The 14,456-nt window shown below is 39.7% G+C and overlaps 1 pseudogene; it reads left to right on the top strand.

Annotated features, from left to right (window-relative positions):
- The first annotated feature begins 13,465 nt into the window (after positions 1-13,465).
- Positions 13,466-13,879, top strand: LOC108491052 (annotated as a pseudogene).
- The last annotated feature ends 577 nt before the right edge of the window (positions 13,880-14,456 follow it).

The raw sequence follows: 14,456 nt of genomic DNA, 5'->3' as shown, positions 1-14,456 counted from the left end.
AGATTCTTGATCATCATCTTAAAGAATCAAATTAATTTTAAAAAGCCATCTTTATTACTATACATGCAATAGTAGCATGTGTCGAGCTCTTTGTACAGCAAAACACAAAGAAAATGCATTCTCCTGTCAATTCCATTGTTACCAGAATTTGGGGGAAGTCCTATCTGGATTACCAGATGATACCGGGGGAAGCAATGTTTCCTTTTAGGGTTCTTAGTCACATTAACAAAAGGACTTAAGAATGGACTCAAATGGAAGCTTGAGGGCAATTTTATTAGAGAATAAATGAAAAACTCTAGCAAGCTGTAAATCTCAGCAGCTGCCCAGAGGAGAATAGAGGGGAGAAGGAAGGAAAAATCAGACCCTTTAAGCTGGCATGAAGCTTAGACACATGTTAGTCTGGGAGCTTTAGAGAAAGAGTAAAGAAGTCCAAAGTGTTGAGGAAGCTCAGTGTTAGGGAAAGCATGATTAGAAATGAGAGAGAAGCAAAGGGGAGGGATTTGGAAAAGTGGCAGACTTAGGAAACTGGGCTGGGGATTCTGGGAAAAAAGGACATGATCTCATTAAAGGACTAATCGTTCCACTCATCTCTTTAGTGTGGCTTAAGATGAACCACCTTCCTAGGGGTGACCCTGGACCAGGTTATTGTCCCAGCCTAACTGGAATGTTTGGCTTCCACGGAAACCAGAGATTCTATTCTCTTGACCAGAAGGAATTTTCTCTTAATGGACCTTTACTGCTTACTGGAGCACCATCAAGGAGACACTACTATTCCCATTTTGTAGATGAGAAAACCAACTTTAAATCTATTTGTTGCCCAGGTCACATAGCTAGGAAACAATCAAATGAAATTAAACAGGTATTTTTGATTCCAAAGCTGTGATCTTTGCTGTTAGCAATTGACACACTCAGTTTTTGGTATGCTGAAGGAGGTAGCAGAGAAAACTATATGAGTATTTGTTATAGGACTCTGGACAAGTTACTTAACCTCTGAGTTATTTCATCTATAAACTTGGCTTCTTGGTGCCAATTTTGAAGGGTAGATGAGCAGGGGAGATAGTGTTTAGCATTGCAGCTTTTAAAAACATTTGATAAATACCTCTTGAAAAGTTCTGAAGGAGCTTATAATTAACCCCCCCCCACACACACACTTTCATAAATAGAATTCAAAGGAGGGTACAAGGAGTAGCTATGGGGAAGCCAGTGGTTGGATACTGGTGTTTTCTAGAGCCAACACAGACTTGCTCAAGAAAACATTGGAGGAGTGGGCAGAGAACAGCAATGTTGCAAACCAGGAGGGAAGGAAAGATACTCTTTTGAAGTTACATCTTGTCCTTACCTCCTACAGCTTGGCTTGTTCATATCTATTGGTCAAACCACAGAGTAGGCCTTTTTTCAACACTTCATTGAACAACTGTCACAGGATACTTAAAGTTTCTTGGAATTGACTTATCCCATACAATATCAAATATTTTAGTTGTTAAATGAAAGAAAACCTCCAAGATCTTTGCTATAATTCCTCTGTGCTTCTTTGGGAACAATATGTAAGGAAAGAAAATCGTACAATGTGAGGTATGGAGGAATAGGTTGAGCCAAAGCCTGGGAGGGCTCATAGGTATGGCAGCAGACTAGTCACAGGCCTCTAGTTACGTTATTTTTCCATTAGGTATTATTTGCTTGTTTTTGTTTTTCATTTTCAAGGAAATGAAAATTAAACTCACAATGAGATCTTGCTATATATTTGTTTGAATAGCCCCCAAAATCTTAAAAGCAAAACCTAAACAAACCCCAAGAAAACAAAGTGGAGCAAAGATAGTTCCCATACAGTCCTGATAAGGACATAAAGCTGTAGAACCATTTTGGAAAATAGTCTGAAATTCATCTCAAGTTACCTATATGTATATACAAAGTAGAGTTCTGCATTTTATCTCTAACACAAAATACTTGAAATAATTTACAAAAAAGAAAAGCATACTTGTTTCTGAGGTTCCAGGTCATGTTAACTGGCCATATTGTTTTGGGCCTGTGGTGAGGCATCACATTGTGGTAGTGTTACAGGGTTCAGGACCACTGGGAAGGACTACTCAGACTCAAAAAGTTTAGAATCAGCCTAATCTATTTAGCTTGTCAGGGATAGCACTCTCTCTGAGCCAATTTAGGGAATGCCATCTTAATTGGGAGGAGATGGGGGCTTTTTAAAGATGAAGTCCAAAAGATAAAGTCCTTGGTACAAGATTTAAGCTTTTACAATTTTATTAGAATTTTAAAGAAAAAAAAATCCTCAGGACGGCAGGCAACCTGGTGATTTTGGCAGCTGCCTTGAGGAGAATGGTGGGAAGAAGGAAAGAAAGCCTTGGAGCCATGCAGGTTTAGTGCCTGCATGGGGGTCAGACATGTGGCTGCCAGTCAGCCACAAGGCTGGGAGAAGGAAGATTAAGAGAAAGTAAAGAAATACAAGATGTTAGGGGCAGCCCAAAGCCCTAAAGAAAGTATATTTAGAAAAGGAATATAGAGAAGAAAAGGAAAGATTATGCTTTTCTGAAGAATTTAGAAAAGTGGGAAGACTAACAGACTATAGACCTTCTGCTAGGCCACACTTCTTAAATGTCCCACCGTTTCTCAATACTGCTTCCCAGGAGCAAGCCTTTCATACACAGGCCTTTGATGAAGGACTTTCAAGATTAAAACTATAGGACTAGCAATCCTACTTGTAGGTATTTATCCAAAAAGGAATAACATTATATGTTCAAACACTTATATGTGAATGTTTGCAGTGACTTCATTATTAACAAGAAGTAGAAATAACTCAGATATCCTTCACCTGGTAAATAGATAAACTAAATGGATTCCATACAATAGAACATTACTTGACAGTAAAAAGGAGAAAGTCCTGACACACAATCATGGCTGGCATTCTCACACACTTTATTTAATGAAGAGAAACCACACGTTACAACTGTGTTCTGCACGATGTAACATTCTTGAAAAGTCAAGGCTATTTGGAGAGAAAACAGATGGCCAGAAGCTGACGCTGGAGACAGGAGGAGAGTTGAATACAAAAGAGCACGGAAATCTTTATTTTTTGTTTGTTTGTTTTGAGTCAGGGTCTCACTGTGTTTCCCCAGCTGGCCTGGAACTCTATATGTAGACCATCCCAGACTGACAAATTTCATAGTAATTCATCTGCCTCTGCCTCCTGAGTGCTGGGATTAAAGATGTGTACCACCATGCCCAGTGGGAATTTTTTTACGGTAATAGAATAGTCTCTATACTGTGATTGTGATATTAGTTACCTAATCATACGCACTTGTGAAAGTTCATAGAACTTTATATTAAAAGGACTAATTCTACTAATTGTACATAAAATGTCACAATAAACCAAACTTTTAAGAAAGAATAAAATTTAAAAATAAGGAAACAGGAAAAGTGTTTAAAACAAGTAAGGTGGGGAAGCAGCAAGATGAGTGGCGGGTTTGGCATCTGTCCTGGATATATACATTTTTCTTTTTATATGATTTACATAGTATTTACATTATATTAGTCATTATAAATTATAAAAATAAAAATATAAAAATAAATAAAACAAACATTATAAATTATTCACATGGTTGATACGTTAAGAATGCCCAAAAGCTGACAAGAGGAACATGAGTTTAACTGAGTCAGCATCTTCAATGTCTTCCCTATGGCCTTTTAAAAGGTGATTACAGAGTGCTGGGCACAGTGTGCAGGGTATATATGCCCACACAATTTTGGTGAGAGTGTAAATTGGCTCAAACTTTCCCAGGAAACAATCTGACAAATCTGTATCAAGAGATTCAGGGCTGGAAAGATGGCTGAGAGGTTAAGAGTGCATATTGCTTCTGCAGAGGACCTGAGTAGAATTCCCACATCCACATCTGCCTGTAACTCTCGCTCCTGGGGATTCAGCACTCTCTTCTGGCCCCTTCAGGCATTATGTGTGTATATACAAACCCATACACAGATATATACACATAATTGAAAAATAAATCTTTTTCCAAAAAGAGATTAAGAAGCATTGGTATATTTTATTCCAGTAATTTAAAAAATATTTTATTTATTGTTTTTATTTAATGTGTATGAATGTATTGCCTGCATGTATGTGAGTGTACCTGTGTCGTGCAATGCTGAGGAGGTCAGAAAAGGGCATCGGATTCCCCTGGAACTGGAGTTAAGGATGATTTGTAACCTCCATGTGGGTGCTAGGACTTGAACCCAGGTCTTCTGCAAGAGCAGTCAGTGCTCTTAACCGCTGAGCCCCTTGTTCAAGTAATTTTATCTCTAGGAATCTATCTTAAAGATTAACCAAATTAGAAGAACTATGTTTTGTATGAAAATGGTTGACACAAATTATTAAGGGCACTATAATGTTAAGAACAATCTATATGTCTACATTAAGGTAGTCAGAGAAAATTTGACTATTAATATGAAGGTGGTATAATTATTGAGAGTGCTATTTTTGAGGAAATTTTAATAACAGAAAAAGGCTTGTGCAATAATGTTAAGATCAAAGAATAGTATAAAAAGTATTTCACTCTAAGAGTATTTGTACATAAAAAATGTCAAAGGCCAGTGAGATGGCTCAGTGATTAAAAGTGCTTGCCACCAAGCCTGATGACCTGACTTCAATCCAAAAGGTACATGTTCTCACCACCTAAAAATTTTCAAGAAAATAATTTACTAAGTTCTTGATCATAGTTATTTGTGGTCTCTAATTTCATTTTCTTTCTTACTGGCTTCTCTTGTATCTTAGACATACTTTTAAAAATTACTATGAAAAAAAGAAAACTAAGGTTACATCATGACTATCTGTGACCTTGGGTTCAGGTCATTCCTGTAACTGTTCCATGGACGTACATAAAGACTAGCCCTGGAAATTTATTATATTTGTGTTTTGTCTTCCAAAACCATAATATTTGGAAATAAAATGCAGTATCACGAATGTCAGGAGTATGTTAGAGGTTTTATAAAGGCTAAATTATAGTTCTTCTATAGTTTAACTTCTATAAATTATGGTTCTTCTATAGTTTAACTTCAAAACTTTTTTTTGAGACAGGGTCTCCATGTAGCCTCAGTTGGCCTGGAATTCACTATATAGACCAGGCTGGCCTCAGGCCAAGTGCTGGTGGGATTAAAGGTGTGATGCCAGCATGCCTGGCTAACTTGAAAAGTTTTTAATATGACATGTAAGGTTTTAGTATATTTATTTTTATTTTATGAGTTTATGTATGTGCCTGAGTATATGTATGTAAGTGTACCATGTGTGTGCAAGTGCTTGCAGAGTCCAGAAGAGGGCATTGCATCTCCTGGAACTGAAGTTACAGGTAGATGTGAGTTGCCTGATGTGGGTCCTCTGCAAGGGTAGCAAGTACTCTCAACTGCTGAGCCATCTTTCCAGTCTAAATTTAAGGTTCTAAAAATGCACTATCCAATAGAGTTAGTAGAAAATTTCAAGTTAAATCTGTGGCTTGAAGTCATTGCTAATGGGCAATGATGTTTTACAATCTGCTCTCAGCCTACCCTTTGAGCGCCATTTCCTCCCTCGTGTTTACACATGACTAAACAATATGAGCCTTCACTCAGTCCCAAGATACGATAAAATGCTATTTATCCTGTGCTGTCTATTGCTGCTCCTCTGGATACAGTACCTTTGTCAGTCTTAATTCGTATTTAAGTGATGTATATTAATTAGGCCCAATGCTTCTATATTGGTGGTGCTCTCTGCATTAATCAGTAACCCTATCAGCTTCATGGGATGGAACCTATATTAGGAATCTTTGCAGAATAGGTGTTTCTCCTTATGTTTCTAGAGGTGAGCTACCCTGCCCTGGAGCAGCGGCTCCAGACATCAGCAGCCTCTAGACCCTTCTGCTTTTTGTTTCACCTTGTGTGGCATGGGACTTTTCTATTGACAATCACTTTGTGTCACAAAATTCTTGCTTCACCTCTAGCCAAAAGTTGGCATCCTATGCAGAGAGAAGAAAAAGCAAAGTGTTAAGGAGGGAGAGAGGTTCATCTAACCAGAAAACCAAGTTTTACAGAAAATTTCAGAAGATTTTTATCTGTATTTCATTGGCCAGGATTCTATCAAATGATATCCCACTTTGCAAGAGAGAGAAGAAAATACAGTTCTTTTGAGTTCTTTTGGAGTTTGCTGTTGCTTTGTTGTTAGTGCTGGTTGCATTTGCTGGCTTTGATTTCTGCCAGACATGTTGCTGCAAGGATACAAGTGAGGAGACGGGGTTTCTCGGTAATGCCAGCCCACACGTTTTTTAAAAATTTTCTTTGTCAGAATTTATTTCCCTAGATGATGATGTGTACACACTGAAGATTCTTACTATTTTTGCTTTTCCTTTCCTGGCCGGGAAGGGACTTTTCTCCTCTAAGCATAGTTTTTCTTCTGGAAAGAACAAAATCATTTATCACATTTTGAATTTTCTTAATTACCATCAGATTTCAGTCTAGCCTCTGGGGCCCTTTTTTGCATTGCACACAATGCCTAGAGTCTAAGAGCTTTGCAGAGGCTCAATATTTAAGATGTCAGAAGTAAATAAATAAATAAATAAATAATTTCTGTATACACATGGAAAATGGTGTACAATTTTTTGATATAAAAAAAATCAGTATTTGGGGGCTGGAGAGATGACTCAGTGGTTAAGAGCACTGACTGTTGTTGCAGAGAACCTGGGTTCAATTCCCAGCACCCACATGGTAGCTAACAACCATCTGTAAATTCAGTTCCAGGGGATTTGATGTCCTCTTCTGATCTCCATGGGCATTGCATGACATGGGTGCAGTTACACACATGCAGGTAATACACTCATATACGTAAATATAAATAAAATATTAAAAAAATAGTATTTAGTCAAATGAATGCAAATCATACATTGCATTCAGCAAACTGATCGTTAACTTCAGTATTCATAAAATGTTATGGTATTTGAACTATGTTTAAAGATTATAGTTTGGCTTTCATGAATGGATATGATAATTACACAGAAATCATAATGAACTGGCAATTAAATGTTTACTACTAGTATTAGTGGACATCTTTCAGTGCCTCCCCGCATCCATTCCAGCTGATTGTTACTTCAGCTCTTTCATAGTACCTGAAATTCTAAGTTAATGAACTGGGAAAGGACAGGTCTGAGCTGTTGTGGTCAATCAAGTATGAGTGGAAGTGGGCTGGCCCTCTCCTCTCCCTGCCCCTTCTAGATGTGAATAAGGAAGGATTTATCCCTTGTTGCTCTGGAATTACACCAATGAAGAGCTGGAGGACTACACTGTAGTGAGCAGAGCAACAATACAGAAAAATGATCTGGGCCTTTGAAAACCTGCAACTGCCCAGAGTCAACAACTCTGACCTGCAGCGACATATGTGAGAGAAGCTTAGCATGCTCTTTAATGGAACTGCTTTAAAATAGATCGTATATTCAAGGCTTAAGAACACAAAGGCTAAAGAGATGTTTCAGCAGTTAAGAACACTTGCTGCTCTTGCAGAGGACCCAGGTACAGTTCTTAGCATCCACATGGTGGCTCACAACCATCTGTACCTCTGGTTCCAAAATTCAATGCCTTCTTCTGGCCTTTACAGGCTCCTGCATGCATGTGGTATAAATAAACTTATGCAACCTGATGTACATACATGTAAAAATGAATATTTTAAAAAAAGAATCAGGTAGACTATATATATGTATATATATGTGTGTGTACATATATATGTTCACACACATATGTGTGTGAAAATATCACTTTTGAACTACATAAAATGCACATATACAAAATCAGAGGGAAAACATCATAATTACCTCATAATTTATTCCCCTTGTTTATCTGAAAAAACCTTGAAGTTCATGAATTTAAGTAACTTAAGGTTTGAGGTATTAATTTCCATGGGCTGCCATAACAGAAATCTACTGACCAATTATCTTAAGTAGCTGATTTTTTTTTTAGCTTTAAGCAAGTTTATTGAAGTCTAGCTGCAATCCTTAAAAATAGAGGGCAAACTAATGCTTCACTTTCCCCATCCAAAATTTGTAAAGAGCCACTTTTACTGCTACTCCATCATGATTTCCAAAGATGTTGTAACTGAATTTTTTATTCCATTGTATTAGTTACTTTTCACATCACTGCGACCAAATACCTGAAAAGAAGCATCTTGGGGAGAGGAATGATTTCTTTGACTTACAGTTTGAGGATACAGTTCACATGGCAGCAAGTGGCTCTGTGGGAAAACTTACAGCTGCATATGCACATCTCTGTGGATCAGGAAACAGAGATGGGACAGGAAGTATGAATAGGTGATAAACTTCAAGACCCTCTGCCCTCTTCCGGGAGCAAGGCTCTACCCCCTAAAGGTTCTACAACCTCTCAAAACAGCACCAGCAGCTGGGGTCCAAGTGCTTAAGCATATAAGATTGACATTTTACATCCAAACAGTACATCCACCTTTGGCCCGCATAAGCTCATGCCCATCTCATAGTACAAAATGCATTCAATGTAACATCAAAAGTCCCTGTGGTGGCATCATCCTCAAGACCCATGCTGACTCAATCAGACAAGGCCCAGTATGGAGTGAGGGAAATGGGCTGAGGGCCCTGGCCCTAGCCTGGGAACCATTGGTGACTGATTACTGTTGAGTGAGGAAAGGTAGATCTTTTTAAAGATCTCTACATAGGCTGACTATACTCCAGTGAATAAATTTGTACCAAAGGACAAATACTTGACTGAATAGGACTTAATATATATGACAGAATGCATGAGGTCCTGTGGGGTGGTGTGGTGGGGAATGGATGGGGGAAGGGTCTAAATTTGATTAGGAACAATTACATGGAATGCACAAAAATTAATAAAATATTTTTTTAAAAAGTCCCTATAACTATGGTGAGTTACCTGTCCTCTTGATCAAGGAGGTCATGGAGACCCCACCAGATGGACAGTGTCCAGTCTACAAAGAGGAGGGTCAACACATAGGAAACATTTTCTCCATGCTTCCAAGTGAAGCCAGCCATAGTAGAGCAGGACCTTTGACTTATCTTCACATAGATTTATCTGGGGCAATTGTAGGGTCTTAAACACCCCAAAGGAAAGTATAACCAAAGATTAAAGGAGTCAATATAATTTTTTAGGAGTCAATATATATAGCTAAAGGCTACATAACGAAACAATGGCAGACAGGAGATACCTTCCTTTGAGTTGTTGGCCAGGGTGGCCCAAAAGACTCCCAGACAGTAACCAAGCACAGAACTGGGAAAATGAACAGCAGACCATAATCTTATCTAAAGGAATAGTGACAACTGATTGCTGCTAGATGAGGAAGAGGTGATCTTCTAAAATAAGAATCTCTAGATAGGCTGACTAGATTCAGCAGATGGACAAGCACTGGGGAATGGCTGGGGGGCACCAACAATATACTGCACTGGACAGTAACAGGGATGACACACCATATGGGCTCCAGTGGGGGGGTGTTATGAGACAGTGCCATTTGGGAAGTGGGTATATAGATGAATAAGATTTGGGATACTCTGTATGATATATACACAAAAAAAATAAACAAAAATGACATATTTGAGGAGGAAGCATAAAAATTTACTTCATGTTAATTAGTAGAAGTGATAAACATTACCATTGAAATCTACCTGATGACTTTATAACTACACTCAGGTGCCAAGGATCCGAGTGTAACCGACTGTGACTAGTAATAATCAGATACATACAGATTAGAGACAAGTGGAAACATCAAAGTGTTAGTAGCATTAAAAATGAGTCTTTCTCACCAAAGACCTCTACAATGAAAATTTTAAATCGTTAAAGAAATTGAGGAAGACACCAGGAGATGGAAGGACCTCCCATGTTCATGGACTGGAAGAATTAATATTGTTAAAATGACCATCCTACCGAAAGAAATATATAGATTCAATGCCATCCCAATCGAGAGTTCAATATTGTATAACTGTATTAATTCAACTGTGAACCTAAACATTTAGAGCCAATTTTGGAAGAGATGTACCTTTGTTCTGGAAATTGTTACTGAATATGTTAAAGCTGTAATGAAATGCTTCTTCTAATAATGTGGTTACTAAATTTAAAAAAAAGTCCCTATAGTCTTAGCAATGTCAACAGTGTTCAACAGTCCAAAGTCTGTTCTGAGACTTAAGCAATCTCTAAACTGTAAGCCTCTATAGAAAAAAAACTTTTAAGTTACATATTTCCAAAATAAAGTGGCATAGAGTAAATATTCCCATTCTAAAAGGGAGGAATGGGGACATTGCAATGGAGGACCATACCCAAGCAAGATTGAACCCTAGCAGAGCAAACACCAAACATTTCAGCTTCATGTCTGGCATATGAGACTCTTGGTGGTCATCATCTGGATGCCAACATGGTTGGATAGTCACACCCCTCCTGCCTGTGGTCGGAGGTAACTGTAGCTTCTCTCTCCAGCTTACACTGTGCCAGTACTTTTCCTAGATGAATAGCCCGTGTTTCTGGCATCTCCAAACTCCTTCTGTCTCTGTTGCACTTAGGCTTCACCTTCAGTTTCACGCATCCCCTGTTCAGAAGCCCTATGCTGGGAATGCCACCCTGCTGCGTATTGCCTGGCCCTAAAGGCTTTCTGGAACTTTTATATGAACTTCTTCACTCTTGCATCTTGCATGCCTGCAAAGCCAGTTCCAACATGAATGATTCCAGTTTCTGCTGCCAACTGGAGATGTTTCCTGGTTTGCTTGCAAACCTCTGTGCGCCTTTGTATCTGAACTGAGAAAATACTTCCTTGGATAGTCCTGATGGAGCAAGCTGCCCTGGAGGTTCTGGTTGTTTAAAAACTCTGTTTTCCAATGAAAGTTTTTCAAATGATATTGTACTCTTAGATTCTGGAGCTTTAGAGGGGTAGGGTTTTGCCCCCAAGATATCTTTCCTTTTGTGCCAGTGTAGAGTGCAAGATTAACTGCACATGGCTTTATCAGCATCTGCCTTATCTACCTTGCCCACAACTTTAAGCAAGTTCATATTTCTTTCCTCACCAAACTGCATAGTTTTATATTTTTTCTGTCCCATTTTCTGCTCTCTCTCACCGTAACTCTAAGAACAGTGAGACAGAAAGAACCATGTCAGAGCCTAAATGCTATGCTGTCTTAAATTTTCCTTCACAAAGCAACTTAGTCCACTAAGGACAGGAAAAATGTAGTCAGGTTATTTGCCAAAATATAATATGAATAGCTTCTTATCCAATTCCTGATCTTCCCCCCTGAAACCTCATGAGCCTGTCCTTTACTAGGTGCCTTTCTTTTTAAAATATCTATTATTTTTAATTTTATTCATTATTTTTACTTTATGTGTATGAGTGTACTGCCTGCATGTATGTAAGTGTACCTGTGTCTTGCAATGCCTGTGGAGGTCAGAAGAGGGTCTTGGATCCCCTGGAACTGGAATTACAGATGGTTGTTAGCCGTTGTGTGGGTGCTGGGATTTGAACTTGGGTGTTCTGCAAGAACAGTCAGCCCTCTTAACTGCTGAGTCATCTCTCCAGCCCCTTTAATATTTATCTTTATCTTAAGTGTATGCATATGTGTGAATCTATGCTGTGTATGTGGGAGTGCCCAGGGAAGCCAGAAGAAGGGATTAGATCCCCTGGAGCTGGAGACACAAGCAGTTGTGAGTCACCTGACATGCCTGCTAGGAACCAAACTCAGGTGTTCTGGAAGGGCAAGAAGCACTCTTAACTACTGAGTCATCTCTCCAGCCCTACTAGCTGCATTTCTGTCAGCATTCTGGTCTTCCACCCACAATCCCACCGGAGTGGCCCATTAAGTTTTGCTCATAGCACCATAGGGCTTCTCTAGCCGGGTCACATTTCTCCTGCAGATCAGTCCCAAAGCTCTGAGAACCTCATGCTGAGGCTTATCACAGCAGTGACCCTACTTCTTGGTATCAGTTCTCTGCATTCTCACTATTGTAACTAACTACCTGACAAAAAGCAGCTTAAGGGAGTCAGGTCTTGTTTTGGCTCCTAGTTGAGGGCATGGTGCATCAGAGGGGAAGGTGTGGTGGTAGGTAGCCCCACAGCAGGAGCTTGCTCCCAGCTCTGCAGATCAGGAAGCAGAGATGGGACAGGAAGAAAGGCTGTACTATAAACCTCAAGACCTGCTCCCCATGACCCATTTCCTCCAGCTCTGCTCCACTTCCTGAAGGTTCCACGACGTCTCAAAACTGTACCATCACCTGGGGATCGAGTGTTCAAACACATGAGGTTGGTTCAAAGCATAACACAGTTCTTTCTAAAGGTGGGAAGTACAACGTCAAGGCATTAGCAAGCTTTGCTTCTTCTGAGGCCTTTGATTTGTTCATGGCCTCCTTCCTATCTTGCCCTCCTACAGCCTTTTCTCTGTGTGTGCTACTTCTTAGAGTCTCTATGTATTCTCCTTTTCTTATAAGGACACCAGTTTGTATTAAATCAAGGATCACCCTAACGGCCTCATGCAAACTTAAATCACATCTTTAAACACCCCATTTCCAATATGGTCACATCTGAAGGTTCTAAGGGATTAGACTTTTAAGTAATGAATTCTGGAGGTTGACAAATTAATCCCCTAACAGTTACACTGTTACCACAATGCTAGAGTTCAGAGTAAGACCGATATTTCCTGACTCTAGTTGTGCTTTCTTTATCACAATGAAAGAAATACTGAATTTCCTGTGTGGTGGTTCGAATGAAAATGTCCCCCATAGGCTCCAAGTATTTGAATACTTAACCCCAGTTAGTGGTGCTGCTTGTGGAGGTTTAGGAAGAGCAGCCTTACTGGAGGAAGCACGTTGCTGGAGGTGGGCTTTGAGAGCATGTATCCTTGTCCAATGAAAGAGTTTCTCTCTTTGCTTCCTGTGCCTATTTGAAGAGATGAGTGTGAGTTTTCTGCTCCAGCGGCCTCCTGCCATGCTTCCCCCAGCATGATGGACTGTTATCCTTTTGGAACCATAGGCCCAATAAACTCTTCCTTTTATAAGTTTCCTTGGTCGTGGTGTTCTATCACAGCAACAGAAAAGCAATACATCCAATGATCTCAGTCATAATGAAACTTTTAGCAGTAATAAAGCTAACATTTAGAAGGGAGTAGGTGTAGGGATTCATCACTAGCAAGGCTGGAATAAGAGAAGTTCCAGTATGACTGAGCTGTGTGAGAACACAATTATGTCAGAAAATGGAACGCTATCTCATACCAATAAAAATGGTTGTCATCAAGAAAACAAAGAACAAGAAAGGCTGGTGAGCATGTGGGGAAAGAGGAATGCTTATTCACTGCTTATTGAAGTATAAACTGGTACAATTATGAAAATCTGTATAGAGGGTCCTCAAAGTACTAAAAATAGAGTCCTGGTCCCCAGAATGTCCAGGGCTCCATCCTGTTCTCTCTCCACTTCCCCCACACTCAAGCCATCCAGAAATTTCATGGCATTGCTCCTGTGCTGTGGGCCAAAGTTGGCCGCCTACAGCATCGTCTTCAGTGCCTGGGGAGTGATCATGTTGATAATGCTCATAATATCTTTAAATGTGCATTCTGTGTTAATTGGAGGTGTTTGTTCTCTTCATGGAGATAGATTTTGAGACTGGCCCTCAGAACACATACAGCCTTTACAGCAACTCAGCTACAACTGTTTCACTGCCACAGGCCTTTATCTCCTCCTCAGAGGCTTCCCTTTCTGCCAAGTTTGGCTCAGTAAGTACTAGGAATATATGATACACAGAGCACAGCTCAGACAGGCTTTCCTTCCCTGCCCCCTTCTCTATTTAAGGACTTCTCAGCCCTCATCCCATCCGTCACACCTATCTGGCATCCTCTGTGGAACTGAGTTACCCTGGTGAGACTGAATACCTGGTCCTCTGCTGTCCAGCCCCAGTGGAGGGGACTGGAGTTGACCACACCCTGTCTCTCCAGTGTCCTCACTTTGTCCCCACCTACAATAAAGAAAAACTGTTCTCATAAAAAAAAATTAAAAATTAGGGGCTGGAGAGATGGCTCAGTGATTAAGAGCACTGGCTGCTCTTGCAGAACACCCAGGTTCTATTCCCACCACCCACATGGCAGCTAACAGTCATCCTAACTCCAGTTCCAGGGGATCTAACACCCTCTTCTGACCTCCATGGGCATTGCACAACAGAGGTGCACTTACACACATGCAAGCAATACACTTGCATAAAATGAAAATAATAAAAAAAATTTTTAATTAAAAAATTAAATCTAGAAGTACCATATGAACCAGCTATACCACTTGCAGGCAGACACCCAAAGAACTCTGTATCCTACCACAAAGACACACATAATAACAAGGAAATGGAGTTAGCTTAGATGTCCCTCAGTGAGTGAATGGGTAATGGAAATGTGGAACATATACACAATGAAATTTTATTCAGTCATAAAGCAAGTGAAATTATGAAATTT

The sequence above is a fragment of the Nannospalax galili genome, unplaced genomic scaffold (assembly GCF_000622305.1).
Source record: "Nannospalax galili isolate Female #2095 unplaced genomic scaffold, S.galili_v1.0 scaffold617, whole genome shotgun sequence".
Lineage (NCBI taxonomy): Eukaryota > Metazoa > Chordata > Mammalia > Rodentia > Spalacidae > Nannospalax > Nannospalax galili.
This window is presented reverse-complemented; position numbering and strand designations above follow the sequence as displayed.